The sequence below is a fragment of the Mesocricetus auratus genome, unplaced genomic scaffold (assembly GCF_017639785.1).
Source record: "Mesocricetus auratus isolate SY011 unplaced genomic scaffold, BCM_Maur_2.0 Super-Scaffold_100026, whole genome shotgun sequence".
Lineage (NCBI taxonomy): Eukaryota > Metazoa > Chordata > Mammalia > Rodentia > Cricetidae > Mesocricetus > Mesocricetus auratus.
In genome coordinates this window covers 13,841,236-13,860,566 of record NW_024429207.1, presented here as the reverse complement: position 1 = coordinate 13,860,566, position 19,331 = coordinate 13,841,236, and positions in this window count along the sequence as shown.

Below are 19,331 nucleotides of genomic sequence, written 5' to 3'. Positions count from 1 at the left end.
TAAATTACAGAGTGAATCTATTTTGATGCTATCTATTTTTTTTCAGTCTAATTTGTATTAAAGAATGTTCAGTCAAAGCAAAGTAGTTCACTTACAGGTTGTTGATAATTTGGTAGTTTTATGTTATAGTAAGTGATAAAATCTCTGTAAAGCATTTTGAATATCTCTTTGAAATAGTCTATATATGTCTAATTAATATTTTAATAGTAGTTTTTCCTCATTAATTCATGATGTATTAATCTGCAATATCTGTTGGCTAAAATTCTCCCTCCAGGAATTTGTGTACACATACACAAATGCACACACACACACACAAACACACACATACAAACATGCTCATATACACTATAGGAGAAATTGTTAAAGTAGGCAAAACATTTCAAACAATTTCATTAGCCTCTAGTGAATATAGTTGATTCTTCTACAAAATTTGTGTTATTGAAACAGCAGCAGAAAGTATTTTTTCAGGATGAAAATAATCTTGCTGTTATTGTGAAACTGTTTTTAGGAAAACAAGATGTGAATACTGTTAGGTATACATAGTATGTTTTTAAATGAGCTGCATAAACATAATACCTTAAAAAGAATGGAAATATACATATAGTATATTTGGCCTTGTATTTATATCAATAAACCAAAATCCATACCAATGTAAAGTATATTTAGATTAACATTTTTTATTAAAGTAGATTTACCAACTACGTTTTCTTCACCATTTCTATATCACATACTCCTTTTTATTGAGAAAGAATTTGACTATGACCATTAGACATTCATAACCAATCCTCTTTAAATAAGAATAAACATTTACACATGATATTTTAGGAATTTGGGTGTAATTTTTCTATACTATTTTCTGCTGATTTGGGAAGCTGTTAATCTTATGAGGAATCCTGAGAAAATTTAGAATTATGGTTAAATCTTGACTGTAGTAGTTGTCGAGGCTGCATAAAACTATGGACACTTCACAAATTTGCATGTTCTCCTTGTGCAGAGGCCACCCTACTGTTCTCGTTTTCTTTAATTTTGTCAAATATAAATGCACTAAATATTATAAGTGTAATTCTTGCTTGATACCTGTTTTTTCATATGTAATTTTATCATGTTAAAGTTAAAACCTTCCTTTTCAATTAGAAAAAAAGGGAAGATGATGTGGGGTGCCCTTCTGTATGCTGTAAATATGTTTTAGTATATTGGTTAATAAAGAAGCTGATATGGCCAATAGCCAGGCAGAATACAGTCAAGTAGGAAATACAGAGATACAGGGAAGAAGAAGGAGGAGTCTGAGGGACACCATGTAGCCACTGGAGGAGTAAGATGCCAGGGCATTATCAGTATGCCACAGTCACGTGGCAACACACAGATTAATAGAAATGGGTTAATTTAATTTGTAATAGCTAGTTACTAAAAGCCTAAGTCATTGGCCAAACAATCATAATTAATATTAAGCCTCAGAATGATTATTTTAAGTGGTTGTGGGACTGGGGGTCACAAAAAGCTTTAAGCTATATATGATAGGCAAATAGTTCATGGTCTAAGCAAGTGAGATTGATGGAATGATAAAAAATGGACCAACTTCAAAGATTTCTGAAGACACTAATAGCGTACAAAGTTAACTTTGAGGGGACAGAAGATATCAATAAACTCTTTGCTTCTGTCTTTGGCAACTGGATAAGTTCTGCTATGTTTCTTCTAGGGAAATCCTCGGAAGCATAAGTGATTTGATGTGGGAGGTGATGGAAAATTATGGATTCAGTTTTGGCAGTGAGGTATCTGTGTAATGGGAAATACTCAGCAAGCATTTCAACATGTTCATCTATAGCTCAGGAGAAGGATCTGAGCTGAAGATGGGAGATGGGGAGATCAATGGGATGTGAAGGTTAATCAAATGCACAGCAGCAACATGCAGCGTTCAGGGTGAGTGAGACCAAAAACGGAGAGGGCAGAAGAGTGATCCTGCCTTGCCTCTTTACACAAATGCTTAACACACGCGAGAAAAGAAGAAAGAGCAAATAGATGAACAAAGCAGGGTATGGGCAAGAGAAGAAGAAAGTGGAATGGAAAGTAGAAAGGGCAGGAAAAGAATAAAGAGGAAGAAAGAAAAAGAGTGAGGAGGAGGAGAGGTGGAGTTGGGTAGGGAGGGAAGGAATGGAGGGATGGATGGAGGGGAAGGAAGAAGGAGGAGAAGAAAAGGAGGAAGGAGGAGGAAGAGAACTAGGAAGAGGGAGGGGAGAAGGAAATCTAGAAAAGTATGAATTTATTTTAAAAAGAATGAATGTTATAAATAAACCAAAAAGGAAAGTGTTTGAAATTGTTCACTATTTTGTTTTTTGTTTGCTTTTTTTTTTTTTTGCCTTAAGGTGATCATCCTTAAAAAGCTGGCATAAAGGCACAACATCTCACCAAAGTTGAGTATTTAGCAGGTCCCATAAAAACCTGAGTCACTTAGTAAGGGTACAGTCACCCTAGGATGTTAAATATACTCTGTAGTACTTACACAGCTATGAAGTAGCCCAGCAAATTATTCTCAGAATGTGCTTCCTCTGTTAAAGTTCCCAGGACTGGTGAGAATGGTAGTTTCTCTGATAGGAAAAGGAAAAGGAAAAGGAAAAGGAAAAGGAAAAGGAAAAGGACAAGGACAAGGATAAAGGACAAGGACAAGGACAAGGATAAAGGAAAAGGAAAAGGACAAGGACAAGGATAAAGGAAAAGGAAAAGAAGGACAAGGACAAGGACAAGGATAAAGGAAAAGGACAAGGACAAGGACAAGGACAAGGATAAAGGAAAAGGACAAGGACAAGGATAAAGGACAAGGACAAGGATAAAGGAAAAGGAAAAGGACAAGGACAAGGATAAAGGAAAAGGAAAAGGACAAGGACAAGGACAAGGATAAAGGAAAAGGAAAAGGACAAGGATAAAGGAAAAGGAAAAGGACAAGGACAAGGACAAGGACAAGGATAAAGGACAAGGACAAGGACAAGGACAAGGAAAAGGACAAGGACAAGGACAAGGACAAGGATAAAGGACAAGGACAAGGACAAGGAAAAGAATTAGGTGATCATAGAGTCAGTTGCTTGGTGTTTGTTGGCACTAGGCTGGCCAGAGAACACCAAGGAAAAAGTGCTCATTGCTTTGGAGGCTTAAACTTCTAGGTGACGATATGATCACAAGTATGGTCTCTCTTGTATAGGAAGGAAACAACATGATCCAGAACAGTCCATGCCCTTGGAGACAGCAGATGGAAGTGGATGCCAGCAACTGTGTGAGAAAAGAAAGAGAAAAGAAGGCCAGACTGCCTGGAAAGAATAATAAGGTGTTGGTGGGACCATTTAAATAAGTGAAAACAAGACACAGTAGAATATGGTGTTTGAAATTTCTGCATGCATTGTTTGTGAGTGATTATAGTTGATGAACATATAGATGCAAAATATGAAAATGCTATGCTCATAAGTAAATAGTGGCAATTAATTTGAGAAGACTAAATGGCTGTTGGTCCACAAAGGCCAGCATCTTGATTTTTGTTCTTTCTCATACCAACACCTAGAAGTGTTCTTATTCATAGTTTGTGTGACTGTGTGAGTGCGTGTGCATGTGTATGTGTGTGTGTATCAATGTTCTCTAACAGCAAAAAAAAAACAGAAAGAAGAAAGAGAAGGGAGAGAGACACAGTCAAAGTCTGCATTGATTTTAAATGAAGGGCCCACAGGCATTTTTAGTCTCCCTCCCATAATGTGTCCTCAGATTGATAAGATTTGAGGAAATCACACAATTGAGAAAAACAGACTGCAAAGCACTGGAAGGAAACAGTAAGAATTCACTGATAGGATTCAAGAGCTTCATTAAAAACAAACTATCATAAGCACTGAAAGACAGGAAGCAAGATATTAAATTAGTACACAGAAATTTATAAATTAGTATATACAAATTCATAGTGTATTGATATATAAATATTACTCAGAAGATTGGACAACCACAAAGACCTTTTGTATAATAGGAAAAATGATTTAAAAATCTAGAAATAAACTTAATTCAATCTGGGAAGAATTAAAAATAATACTGACCCAAATGAAAATACACTTGATTATTATAAAACATATTCTAGAATTTTGAGCCAAATTCTCTTGTGAGCTGTTGTCCTGGAATAACCTGGGCTGTGAGCTTTGGGTCTTCTTACCATGATTTACAGTTTGAGACATGATGTCCTGCCTTTAATATCTTACTTTTGTGGTGGGACATTTTTTGTTTGTTATTTGAGACAAGATCTTATTGCACAGTCTAGGGTGGCTTTGAACTTGCCATCCTCCATTTTTGGTTTCCTAAGTGATGGGTTTATAGGACTGTACTCGTATTCCAAGTCTATGATTCTAAACAGAATCCCCGTCTCAGTTAATTTATAATTTTGGCTTAGTCAAAAGGAAAACATTCCATGTTTATTTCTTGTATTAAGGAGATTTTGAATTTCAATTGAAAGAATCTAGGAAAATACTTTAGAAGGATAATAATGAATGTTACTCTACTATTTTAAAGCCTAACATATACCCTGAAAAACATTCTGGTAGAAGAATTCATAGAAAAAAAGAAGTGAGCCTTGTATTGACTTAAAACTTTCAGTAGAAGAATTCATATACCAGAGAAACAGAGAAAAAGATTCTGGGTTGACCCAAGTACATATTGAAAAGTTATCTATCATACAGGGAGATCTAAAGCATTTAGGATAAGCTGTGCTTTCAAAAATTGTTGTTAAAACATACTGAACATTAAGAGATCAACACATTTGTTTGATTAATACACTGAGTAAATAGTATGATTGAAATAAATCAGAATATATGAAAAAAATCCTATAAGCATGAGGAGAATTTACAAATAAATATCTTGATAACTCAAAATGTGGAAGGCTCTTCAAACTATACATAAAATATAGGAAAATTAATATGGATACACTTAATACAATGTAAGTAAATATGGATAGTTAACATAACAAAATTATTTCAGGATAAAGTATGAAAATATTAAATGATAAAAGAGTCAATTTGTTTAAAATTTGTAAAGCAGTACCTATTCCTAAAATATAGTTTTTAAAGACTAAAAGAGATGAAAAGCTTTCTGAAAGTTGGAAAAGTATACGAACAGACTGTTCACTGTCACAGGCAAAAATAAAACCGTAACTTCATTTATAATTATAGAAATGAAAATTAAAACTAACATTTTTTCTCACCAGTCCAATTGCCAAAAATTAAAAAATATGGACATATTCTGATTGTGAATTATGGAAAAAAAAACCTGTACTCACAGAGCTAAGGGTAAACGGTAATACAGATAAGGAAACTTGTGTGACATATCACTAACTTACCTGTATCCTTCACCTGCCAATCTAGAATTCTGCCCTAATATAGAGCTTTGGCAATGCAAAACCACTGTGTTGTTTACAGCATTAGTATTTGAAATGGCATTACTAAGGCTATACATATTCTAGGAGGATTTACGCCATATTATCAATTATTAGTTTCACAAACCATGCAAAGGCATATAAACCATTAGCTGTGAATTTTGCTAAGCTCTAAACATACTTGTGCATTACGTCTTAGTAGCAATGTTCTTAAGCTGTCTTCCAGGAAAAGCTAATGAGTCTTAGGATCAGGAGCCAGTCTTCCAAGAATAGACATGAGGATCAAAAGCTAGGCTTTCAAAATTCAAACTCCACATCCCTACCATACCCTATCCCCAAAGAAGCAAGTACCTCTTCATGTCACCCACTCAATATGCAACTTCTTCCCTTTCTTCTCTATAAATCATCTCACAATCCATGGCTCCTTGGAGCAGATTTGAACTTAAGTGGTCTGACTTTGCTCTTTGGCAATGATATTAGAGATTTATCTTTTTGTGAAATTCTAGTGGCACATTATTGTGCAGTTTCTGTTGGCTCCCTGCACACAGAAGTCAATTGGTAGAGAGGCTAGACCTAGGTTATAAAGAGGCTAGGGACTAATATAACTGGAGATTTCAGTGTGAAATACAGGGTTCCAACAACTGGATTTTGATACCTATGCTCAGTACACCAGTTAAAGAGATAAGTAATGGTGAAAAGCAGATTGAAGAGATGTATTCATTGGGAAGAAGAACAGATAAAAAGTGGCCCATGATCCTAGTCCAACTATGGGTATTGACAAGAACTTTAGGTTTAAACGGAAGAGTTGGACAAGGGGCAGGAAGCATACACAATTAAGCAGTCCTGGTCAAGGTGTGGCACCATCCATCATCATCTCTGATCCTGGTTTGTCAAGATGGTCTGAGGAGAGCATGATGCTCTTATCACTTGAAGGCATGTTTTTCTGCTTTTGCAAAATGATCACTTCTGCTCTAGGCTACAGTTTCACTCTTGTAGAGAACTGCTTTCAGTTTTGAGGGAGACATTGTCTCCCAATGAGGATTTGTTCTTCTTAGAATCCAAAGTGGCTTAAAGTTTAGAGCAGTGACATATATCTGTGCTTTCAGTCTTGAAGGAAGACGGGATAGTTTAGACAGGTACTCTTTGCATGATTATATGTTGACTTGCAGAGGTAAGCAGTTGATTCAAATAAAGGAGGCAGGCATAAAATGAAGATAAAGAGTCTAGTTGTTTTCTTATCTTAGTGACCTTGTGGTCCCAAGTGAGGTGCCAGTACTTTTTAGAAAGAGAAAATATTCCAGTGGGAAAGAATGAGCTAACTGATCAGAAATTGTTCTAACACTTATCCCAAGGACCATCTTAGCTAACTGATAAGCATTGAGCTACCAGTGTATTTTTAGCCACCTACTGGTGGGTATCAGAGTATGCTTTTATCATGCAGTTGTCCATCTCTGTGATGCACTATCTAGTGTCATATGAAGGTCAACAGATGGACTGGGCTCTCTAAACCAAAAGAAAGATTCCTAAACCTGAAATTTCACGGGGTAGTTTCTTTTGTTCCTTTTGTTTTGGAAGTACAAACTATATTAGTTACTATTTTAAGGTTTACTTATTCATTGTTTATTTATATGTATGTATGTGTGCTTATGTGAGTTTATGTACACCACATGCTTGTACAATCCCACGGGAGCATAAGGGGATACCAGGTCCCCTGGAACTAGAATTACAGGTAGTTGTGAGTTTTCATGTGGGTCTTGGGAAATGAACCACAGTTATCTATAAGAGAAATAAAGTGCCCCTTACCTCTGAACTATCTCTCTAAATTCAAGTTACTATTTTAATTATTTAGACTGAATTCATAATTTAAATGCCAGACAAAGACAAAAAAAGTATTTGCAAAGGACATTTTGCAAATCAAAGTTTTCCCATTGGTTATTACTTGTACTAGCTTCTATGCAGAGAGGTCAACAATGCTTTGCTCAATAAAAATTGATGAACAACATACTATTTTAAAAAATCTCCTTAGCTGAAATGCCAAATAAAATAAAAATGAAAGATAACTCAACTATCTACTGTTTCAAAGAAACATAGAGATCTAGGAAAGAGATCTGAAAGCCTGAGAGTCAAAAGCTGAAAGTCAAAGAATGAAGAAAATGTAAGCTTCAAACACACTGACATAGTAGTTTCCATAACATGTACAATAGACTCTAGACAAAAATATCAGAAAGCACATAGAACACCACTACATATTGGTAAGAAGAACAAGCCATTAGGAGGACATTGTTATTTGCATGCCAAATCTTGAAGTAGAAACTTCATTAAATACCAGGTGACTTAAAGCACACAGTGATGCAGACATAGCAATAATGCTATCTTCAGTGCTGCACTTTAAGTCTAAATAAGCACTGTATTCTTATATAAATAACCACTTCCAATACAAAATACAAAATCAACAAAGAAACCTTAGAACTAAGTTCAGCCACACATCGGTTGGACTTAAGAAGTACCTACAAACATTCTCCCCAACAAATAGCAACTATACATCCTTCTTAGTATTGCATGGGGTTTCTGTAATATTTACCACATTGTAAGCCATAAGGAAATCTTTCAATAATACAAATGTCAAAAAAATTCCCTTCAGGTTTTTCAGACATTGGAGTAAAACTAGAAGGCTAAGTTTAGAAGGCTAAACTCAGAAGCTAGACAAGTGTTTGAAGAGTGAACAATACACCTTTGAAGAAACAGTGCATCAATGACACACATAGGGAAGAAATTTAAAATATCAGAAGTCAATAATAAGAGCACACCCCACAGAATATCTGTGATACAGCCAAGGCAGTCTGAAGAGGAAAGTTGATAGCTATAAGTCCTTACATTAAACAGTTGAAAAGATTAACATTGACATTAGCCTCACTGAACTAATCATAATGGAGTTAAGTCCCAAATTATTAACATTCCAGATGAAAAGGGATTTGTTACAACACTACAGTGAAACCCAGAAGATCATCCAGAAAAACTTGTATTCCACAAAGTTTGAAAATCTAAAAGAAATGAAGAAATTGCTGATTGTTCATGCCTACTGAAAATAAAGCCAGACGATATAAACACCCTAAGCAGAGCCGTGAAAAGTGAGGGAATTAAAGCAGCATGTCTCCCTACAAAGAAAAGCCCAGGACCAGATGGCTGCACTGCTGAATTCTACCAAACTTTGAAGGAGGATGTGATACCAAAACTTCTCAAACAGTTACACAAAATAGGAAGGGGATGAATATTATTGAAGTCATTATGTGAATCCAGGATAGCCCTCATAACAAAAACTGATAACACATAAGAAAAATTCAGGTTAGTCTTGTTGATACAGAAAGATTAAAGAAAGTCTTCAAAGTGTACTCACTGACCAAATTCAACTAATAAAATAAATAAAATCATACATCATGAAGGAATCTAACATTGGTGCACTATACTCAAATTAAATAGACACAATGTATCTTATAAATAGACTTGTACACATAAATCTAGATAATTCCAATATAGGCAGAGTGGTATTTGACAAAGTTCAACATGCCTTTATGATAAAAATCCTGGAGAAACTATAATGCATGGAGGATACCTGTGGTGGTTATTTTTTTTTTCAACTTGACACATGCTAGGATCATCTGGGAAGAGAAAACCACAATTGGGAAAATATCTCCACCAGATTTGCCTGTAGGCAAGTCTGTGGGACACTTTCTTGATTAATGTGCAATTGAGGAGGGCCCAACCCCAGTACTACCTCTGGGTAGTTGTTCCTGGGTTATAAAAAAAAAAAAACAAACAAGCCACACAGATAAGCCAGTAAGCAGTACACGGCATCTGCTTCAATTCCTGCTTCCAGATTCTTGCCTTGCGTGATGTCCTGACTTCACTTCATGATGGATTGTAAACTATGAAATAAAATAAATGCTTTACTCCCCAAGTTAGTCTTCGTCATTCTTCCACTATATCAATAGAAAGAAAACTGAGAAAGACTATATATAGGAAACCTATAGGCTGTGTTATACTAAATGGGGAAAACCTTGGAGTGTTTACTCTAAATTTTGGAATGAGACAAGGGTACCTACTAACTCCTCTCTTCTTCAACATATTACTTGAAGTTTATTTGCAAATGAAATGACTACACTTAAAAGACCCTATGGATTCTACCTAAAAACTTTAGAATCTACTAAACACTTTCAGTAAAGTTTCAAGTTACAAAATCAATATATAAAAATCAGTAACATTTAATGTAAGCGAAATACTAGTTTGTTAAGAAAGAAAGTGGGAAATGTATCTCATTCATAGAAGTCCCAAAAGATTATAAAATCTAGGAAATAAATGAACTAAAAAACCTGTACAAGAAAAATTTAAGATATTAGATAATGAAAAGTATTTTATTTTCTGGCATTGACAGAATTAGTACTGTGAAAATAGCTGTACTCACATAACAAAAGAATTCTACAGTTTCAAATGTAATTCCTGCCAAAATTCCAATGATAGTCTTTGTATAACTTGGGAAAAATCCTAAAATTCCCATGGATAAACAAAAGCCATGGTTAGTCAAAGGATTTTGAACAGAAATTACATCGACAGAGTCATTATATTGCCTGACCTCAAACTATACCACAGAACCGAAGAGATACAATAGCATGGTCCTGTCAAAAACATAGATAATTAAATCTTTTAAAGGTATGCAAGAGAAGACTAGAATAATCCCACAGCCATAAGCAGTAATTTTGATGAAGGGATCAAAAACATGCACTGGGAAAAACCTTTTCAATACATGCTCTGGCAAAACTAGATATCCATTCGCAGAAGAATGAAATTAGATACATATCTCTCACCCTGTTCAAAGCTAATTCTAACATGTTGAAAAGACTTAATTTTAAAGCAGAAATGTGGACATTTCTAAATAAAAATATAGAGAAAACGTTTGTGGATATAGATATAGACAAATGGGTTTATATGAAATAAAAACCTTAGGAAAAATAAAAGAAAGTAGCAAGAGGATGGATATCCCACATAATGAAAAGGTAGAAATATTTGCCGGCTACATTTCACACAAGGGATTGTATAGAATATTTAAAGAACTGCCAAAATTAAATGCCATCAAAGCCTCATGATAATCAATAAATGTGCAAATGATCTGAAGAGAAAGAAGAAAAAGTGGATAGTAATTATTTAAGAATCTGTCCAAATCCCATAGCCAATATACAAATACAAATAACAACTTTGAGAGTCTATCTCTACCTGGTCAGAACAGCCTATAATGGAAACAAATGGCAAGAAAGGTTGGTAAGAATGTAGGAAAGAACCTTTATCCAGTGTTGGTGGGATGTAAACAGGGGTGGTCACTAAGGTAAGCAGGGTGTAAGCTTCTCAAATAAGCAAGTCCAGAACTACCTGAGCTCATAAACTAAAAATTGTACATCTTCCTTTAAAGATGTTTATGCATCCCTGTTTTTGTTCCTCTTTTCACAATAGCAAAGAAACATAATCACTTAGATAGCCATCCTCAGATGTGTAGACATAAAAATGTGGCAGCCATATGAAATGGACTTTTATTCATCTATAAAGAAAATTGAAGTTAGGAAATTTGCATAACAATGGATGGAACTTGGAAAACATTATAGTAAGTGAGGCAAACCTGGCTCAGAAAGATAAGTGCCACACAGCCTCTCTCACATGTGGCTTCCAGCCTTGAACTGTTAAATGTGTGTATCCAGATGGAAGCAAATATGGATAATGGCTAGGAAACTAGAAAGAGTTCTATGAAAGAGCTTATAAGAGAGGGAAGTGGGAAGGACAATAAAAATAAATGGAAAGGGGTTACTGGGGGCCAAAGGGTACATCAGGGAAACTAAGTCTCCTAGTAGCACAAGAAAACATTCATTTAGATGCTAACAAGAAAGTGGAAAATATAGTCAGATAGCACTCCAAGAGGTTTTACATCCACAATGCCAGGATAATATATAAGGAACCAAAAGTAGGTCACGATTAAAAAGCTACTCAGTTTACCAATGGACAGCGCACCTGGAGAAGGCTCCACATGACACTGAGAAGAGACTCATTAAATCTTCACCTCAGTTTTGTGTCTCCTGGGCTTAAGCAATGGCAGTAAATTCTGGATGGGTATCTGGTTGCTATTCCTGATTTTATCATAGTAAATGCAGCCTCATATTATTCATCTAGTGTAATTTAAATCATTTCCTAGCTACTTTTACCAGAAACCAAGAATTGTTCATTCCAGTCTTATTAGAAAATACAAAATGTTGCAGCCATTTCAGTTTTAGTGACTGTTCACTCTGTTTCGAGTAGAATAAAACATGGTCCACATACACAGCATATAAAAGCCATTGCACTTGCACAAATTACTGAAAAAAAAGCAGGTAGCTACTTATCTTGAAGGCCTCAATATAATCACATAAACATTTCATAATAGCCAAGTTTCCAGACCAAAAGAAACCCCAACTTTTTAAATAATAAAACCTACAGACAATATGCCAAATGGAATTAGCTAGTTTTGGGTATTTAAGGGAATTTCCCACCTGATTGTTGGACACTTTAGTTTGGCACCTGCAATCTGGGCTTTTGGCACATTAACAGATATGGTGTCTTAGTTTCTAAAAATACATGGAAAAGAAAAACATCTCGCAGAAACATATTCCCACAAACATAACAAAATGTGACAAAGGACTACACTCCTGCTTTGATAATACTGTGCATTTCTCCGTCTTGTGTGAGGGCAAATACATTACAAGTAAACACAAAAGGCACCTCAGCTGCAGCTTTTGGGGACGTGGCAGGGACCTGTATGGACATGACTCTCCTGAAGATGATGACTAGTAAGGCATAAGCACCCCATTACGAATGAAAAACACCAAGTAAATAGAAAGAGATGAATGATAGATTTTCCCCCAAAGCAGAACACATAATCTTTTTACCTAGTGTAGCATCCTGGCATGGCAATTGTTTTATCTAATTTATTCAGTTCCATCTGAAAGGAAAACAGTCTGGGCTGCACAAGCAGATGGAGACGTTTTAATGTCTTATCTAACTAGAAATCAGACAGCAGGAAAAGAAACATATCTGGATGCAGGAAAACTGGACAGATGGAATCAAACAATGCATGGACTTTGTGTCACCCATACTAACTGCTCCTGAAAGAAGCTCATCTCTCCTCAGGACTTCAGAAGGGGTTGGTCCTCTGATAAATGGGCTCATTCTTAGACCTCAAACAAGCAACTTTGGAAACTCTATTTGTATAGAATTCAACTGACAATGAACTGCTTGTTTCCTATAACCAAGGAGACTGGGAAACAGATGTCAGGGATCTCATCCTATGGCAAGTAGAGTATCATGCTAGGTTACCTCCCCAAGAGCAAAGAATTTAAAACACAATTATGTATCAAAGTACAATTGTCCCCAGGTATCTATGAGGGATTGGTTCCATGACCCTGGCATACTGACTCTAAAGATGCTAATTGCCCTTCTATAAAATGATGGTAATTATTTATCATTCACATACACATTTCCAAAGGGTTTAAAGCATCTGTAGATTACTTGCAATGCTCAATATAATTAAATGATACAAACACAGTTATTATACTGCTTTGTCTAGGAAAGATGAGAATAAAACCAAATCTGTATGTGTTCAGTATTGATATATTTTCTTCACAAATAGATTTTCATTGTTATTTTATGGGTATGGTATCTTACAGTGCTTTGTCTGCATGTCTGTCTTTGTACCATGTGTGTGCCTGGCATACAAAGAAGCCAGAAGATGGTGTATGATTTCCTAGAATGGAGTTAAAGAGTTTTGTGAGCCATCAAGTGTTTGCTGGGCACCAAACTCAGCTCTTCCAGGCTTTTACAACTGAGCCATCTCTCCAGCCCTCTTCACAAATCAGGCACTAGAATCCGTGGATGTGAAATCCATGAGCACAGGGTCCAGCACTAGTCTTCCAAATATATTACAATTCCTAACGTTCATCATCTGTGCTCTTTATCACAGAGCATCATTTGCTTAAAGCAGTGCTCCCCAGAGGAATGGCTACTTCAGAAATCCTTGTGGTCTCTGAGTCTCAAGCAAAGCAAAATAACTAATTTTCACATCACACCGGCTCTTAAGCTTGCTCTTCATTCATAAAAAGAACGAAATGTACAATTGCAAAAACAGATGAGGAAAATACTAACAAAAGCATCAATACCACCGTATTTTATTTTATTTTTTGTATTCTTAACACATCTCCTCACACACTGTCCCCTGGGTCACATCTATATTGTGGTGGCCTCACTTCTGGCCTAGCGTGTGCCTTCTCATCAGAGCTCTAGGGTGGATCCCCTACCGAATGTGCTGAGATGGCCAGGAAAAGCACTTGCCCTTTACACAGTGGTAGAGAAAAGGTGAGTTAATTAAAAATGAAGATGCTTTCCACTCTTCTGATTTCCCTGCCCTTTTAACCAACCCAGGCAAGAGATAAGTTAATTAAAAAGAGAAGGTAGTTCCTGTCTTCTAATTTTTCTAGAGGTTATAGAAGTGCTCATTATTTGCTGTGAGAACACAGGCCGATGCTTCTTTACTGGTTAATTCTCTGGTATACTGGAAGACTCATTCTCCCTGCCAACATCTTTCACATTGAGCCTCATAGAAGGTACAACGATTATTCCCACCCTGAGATCTGCTACAGATAATAAGTGCTAGTAAAGTTTTCTACCTATGCTCGTCTGGCTGCAAAAGCAGCCACAGACTCAGCCCACCCTGTTTATGTTTATTGGCCAGACTCAACCCATGCTGTCTGACCTATGTTTACTGACTTGCTTTGGCAAATGTGACATAAAGGAACCATGAAAAGCTGTGTTCATTGGGTTTTACTTGTTCCTAGACACTAAGGAGATGAGCCCAAGCTAATTTAAAAGATGGTAATATGGCCCTATCCTATTAGGTTAACAAGTAGGCAAACCTGTCCTAGAACTGGGCAGGCCTAGCTGCACCCTATCTCGATTGAGACCTCGCAGAATTATATAATATCATAGTTGTTGCTAGCTTTAATGTCTACATTTTGGTGTGACTTTGCATGGTAAACTCTAACTAAAAAGTGTTGTAGTTTAATGCCAGCAAATTCAGCTCTAGAACTGGTGGTTGAGTGCTAAAGAACAAATTTTGTACACTGTAAATATGTATTGCTCTCGTTGTTAATGAAAAGCTGATGGACTGATAGCTGGGCAGGAAGGGATTGGGTGAGACAGCGTGACATAGAAAGAATGCTGGGAGGAAGGGCAGATCAGAGGAATTTCCAGCAGAATCAGGGAGATGCAAGATGGGCATGCCGTACTGAGAAAATGTTCTGAGCCACATGGCAAAGCATAGGTAAGAAATACGTCTTAATCTAAATGTAAAAGTTAGCTAGTGACAAACCTGAGTTCTTGGTCAAGCATATATAATTAATATTAAGTCTCCATGTCTGTTCTTCCCGGTGCCTCCCTAGAATTCTGGGACATCTCTCTTCAGTGACCATAACCAGAGACTGGGTCTCTAAAGTCCATTCTTTTCTTTTGATTATGTTCAACCCTCCAATAACACTTTCCCCTCACTAAGAAAAGGCAAAACATAGAAGGAACAAACAATTAATAAATTATGAATGAGAAAAGAACTACATGGGTGTAGAGATGGAAGCAAGGAGCCATAGTAAAATTCTAAGAAGAAATGTGTAACTGGTCATTGAAAAGATGATTCTAATCTTAAATGCTCCTGGATCATAAATAGTAATTGCAATTTGTCAATTGATAGTACAAAATCAGAAAAAGAATTAATATAAAAGCAATAAAGTAAATATAATTTCAGATAATTATACTTTATACCAGAATCAAAGGCTTGGGCAATTAGCTTTTATTCTTTTTTATTTTTATCTTTAAATTTAAACTTAAATTAAAAACAAGGTTGCCTCACATGTCAATCCCTGGTCCCTCTCCCTTTCCCTCCCTTTCTCCTATGTCCTCCCATCAAATCCCCAATACCCCCTCATTTCCCTAGAGAGGGTGAGGCCCTCCATGGGGATGCCCATAGTCTGTCATTTCATCCAGGGCAGGGCCTAGGTCCTCCCCCAAGAGTCCAGGGTGAGAGTGCATCTCTCATTGTTGGATGGGCACACAAAGTCCATTTGTATGCCGGGGATAAATACTGATCTACTACCCAAGGCCCAAAAGATTGACTAGGCCTCCTCACTAACACCCACATTCAGGGGGTCTTGATCAGTCCCATGCTAGATTCCCAGCCATCAATCTGGGATTCAAGAGCTAACCCTTGTCAGGTCAGCTGTTTCTGGGAGTTAAACCAGCCCAGTCTTAACCCCTTTGCTCATCAGTGCTCCCTCTCTGTCACTGGATTCCTCAAGTTCAGTTCAGTTTTTAGCTGTGGGAGTCTGCCTCTGCTTCCATCAGTCATTGGATGAAGATTCTTTTCCCCAGACTCACTGGTGGTGAGATTGCAGGCTGGCACTCCCCAGATCTGTGTCTAAAATCCATATATGAGAGAGTACATACCATGTTTGTCTTTTGGTGACTGGGTTGCCTCAGTCAGCATGGTTTCTTCTAGTGCAATCCATTTGCCTGCAAATTGGTTCCATTGTTTTTTTTCTGCTAACTAGTACTCCATTGTGTAAATGTACCACATTTTCTCTATGCACTCGTCAGTTGAGGGGCATCTAGGTTGCTTCCAAGTTCTGGCTATTACAAATAATGCTGCTATGAACATACTGGAACAGATGTCCTTGTTGTATGAATAGTGTATATTTTGGATACATGCCTAAGAGTGGAATTGCTGGGTCTTGTGGTAGACTGATTCCCATTTTCCTGAGGAATCTCCATAATGATTTCCAAAGTGGCTGTATAAGTTGGCACTCCCACAAGCAGTGGAGGAGTGTTCCCCTTTCTCCACAACCTCTCCAACATAAACTGTCATTGGTGTTTTTGATTTTACCCATAATGACAGGAGTAAGATGGTATCTTAGAGTTGTTTTGATTTGCATTTCCCAGTTGGCTAGGGATGTTGAACACTTTCTCAAGTGCCTCTCAGCCAGATTAGACTCCTCTATTGAGAATTCTCTATGTAGTTCTATAGCCCACTTTTTAATTGGATCCTTTGGTGTTTTGGAGACTTGCTTCTTCACTTCTTTGTAAATTTTGGAGATCAGCTCTCTGTCAGATGTGGGATTAGTGATCTTTTTCCATTTTGTGGACTGCCTTTATGTCTTGTTGACTGTGTCCTATGCCTTACAGAAGCTTCTCAGTTTCAGGAGGTCCCATGTATTAATTGTTGACCTCACTGTCTGTGCTGCTGGTTTTATGTTCAGGAAGCAGTCTCCTGTACGAATTCATTCTAAGTGTTTCAGTGTGGCTGGATTTATGTTCAGGTCTTTGATCCATTTGGACTTAAGTTTTGTGCATGGCGATAGACATGGATCTACCTGAATTCTTCTACATGCCAGCATCCAGTTATGCCAGCACCATTTGTTGAAGATGCTTTCTTTTTCCCATTGTACATTTTTAGCTTCTTTGTCAAAGTTCAGATGTTCACACATGTATGGGTTAATATCAGGGTGTTCAATTCGATTCCACTGCTCTACTTTCCAGTTCTCACCCACTGGCATCCCCAGCTTCAGGTGAGCTTGGGTCCCACTGGGACCACTCTCCTGCTCACCACCCACTCCTTCAATCTTCCAGGGGACCGCTCCTGGCATCCAGAGGGTCCGCCACACAGGAAAGACAACAGTCCTTCCAGACCCCACCCTCTGGCGTCTCTAGCCTCAGATGAGCATGGGTCCCCCTGGGAACACTCCTCTGCCCATCACCCACTTCCTCAATCTTCCAGGGCCTGTTCCTGGCATCCAGAGGGTCCGCCACACAGGAAAGGCACCAGTCCTTCCAGACCCCACCCTCCAGTGTCCCCAGCTTCAGCTTCAGGAAAGGAGGCCAGTGGACACAGAAAGACCCCACCTGCAACCACTGGAAGAAGAGATGGGAAGAATACAGAATAAGAGCTCACTCAGCAATAGAAAGACAAACACGACTCTACCAGAATCTAGAGACACAACACCAGCAAGACCTAAAAAGCACAACATAGATGAAGCAGAAGAGACAGACCTTGAAAATTATTTTATTAAGATGATAGAGACCCTCAAAGAGGAAATGAGGAAATCCCTTAAAGAAATAGAAAAAAACATACAAAAATACATGAAATGGAGGAAAATACAAACCAAAAAATTCAAGAAATAAACAAATCTCTCAGTGAATCTAAAGAGTACCAAGAAAATCAACCAAACAAATGAAGGAAACAAGTCAAACTGTTGAAGGATTGAAAGCTAAAATAGAAACAATAAAGAAAACACAGAATGAGGGGATGCTAGAAATAGAAAAGCTGGGTAACTGATCAGGAACTACAGATGCAAGTATCACCAATAGAATACAAGAGATGGAAGAGAGAATCTCAGGTGTTGAAGACTCATTAGAGGATATACAGACGTCAACCAAAGAAAATCTCAAAACCAATAAATCCCTAACACAAAATATCCAGGAAATATGGGACACCGTGAAGAAGCTAAACCTGGGAATAATAGGTATAGAATAAGGCAAAGGAATACAGCTCAAAGGTACAGAAAACATATCCAACAATCATAGAAGAAAACTTTCCTTACCTAAAGAAAGATGTGCCTATGAAAATACAAGATTCCTACAGAACACCATATAGGCTGGACCAGAAAAAGAAGACACCTCTCCATAGAATAATCAAAACATCAAACCTACAGAATAAAGAGAAAATATTAAGAGCAGCTAAAGAAAAAGGCCAAGAAACATATAAAGGCAGACCTATCCAAATTACACCCAACTTCTCAATGGAAACTATGAAAGCCAGAAGATCCTAGACAGATGTCCTACAAATGCTAAGGGAACAAGGATGCCAGCCCAGCCTACTATATCCAGCAAAGCTTTCAATTACCATAGATGGAGAAAACAAAATATTCCATGACGAAGCCAGATTTAAACAATACATATTCATGAATCCAGCTCTACAGAAAGTACTGGAAGAAAAACCTAGACCCAACCAAGATAACTACACTCACAAAGACATAGGGAAGAGATAATCCCAATTTACCAAACACCAAAAGAAAAAGGGAGGAGAACCTACACACACAATAACATCACTACCAATAAATCAAGCACAAACAATAATCATCAATCAATGGTCATAAATATACCTCAATGTCAATGGTCTCAACTTGCCTATAAAAAGACACAGACTAGCAGAATGGATACGAAGACAGAACCCATCCTTCTGCTGCATACAAGAAACACATCTCAACGTCAAAGACTCAGAGTAAACGGTTGGGAAAAGATTTTCCAATCAAACAGACCCAAGAAACAAGCGGGTGTAGCAATCCTAATATCTAACAAATTAGACTTCAAATTAAAATCAATCAAAAGAGATGAAGAAGGACATTTCATATTCATCAAATGAAAAGTCCTTCAAGATGAAGTCTCAATTTTGAACATCTATGCCCCAAATACAAAGGCACCAATATTCGTGAAAAAAACATTATTAAAGCTCAAATCACACATAAAATCTCACATACTAGTAGTAGGAGACTTTATCACTCCGCTCTCACTGCTAGACATGACCTTCAGACAGAAACTTAACAAAGAAAAAAAAAAAAGAACTATGATCCAACTGGGTTTAACAGACATCTATAGAACATTCCACCAAAACACAAAGGGATATACCTTCTTCTCCGCACCACATGGAACCTTCTTTAAAATCGACCACATAATAGGAAACATAGCAAACCTCCACAGATACAAAAAGATTGGAATAACCCCCTGTATCTTATCAGACAACCATGCATTAAAATTAGAATTTAACAATAACACAAATTGC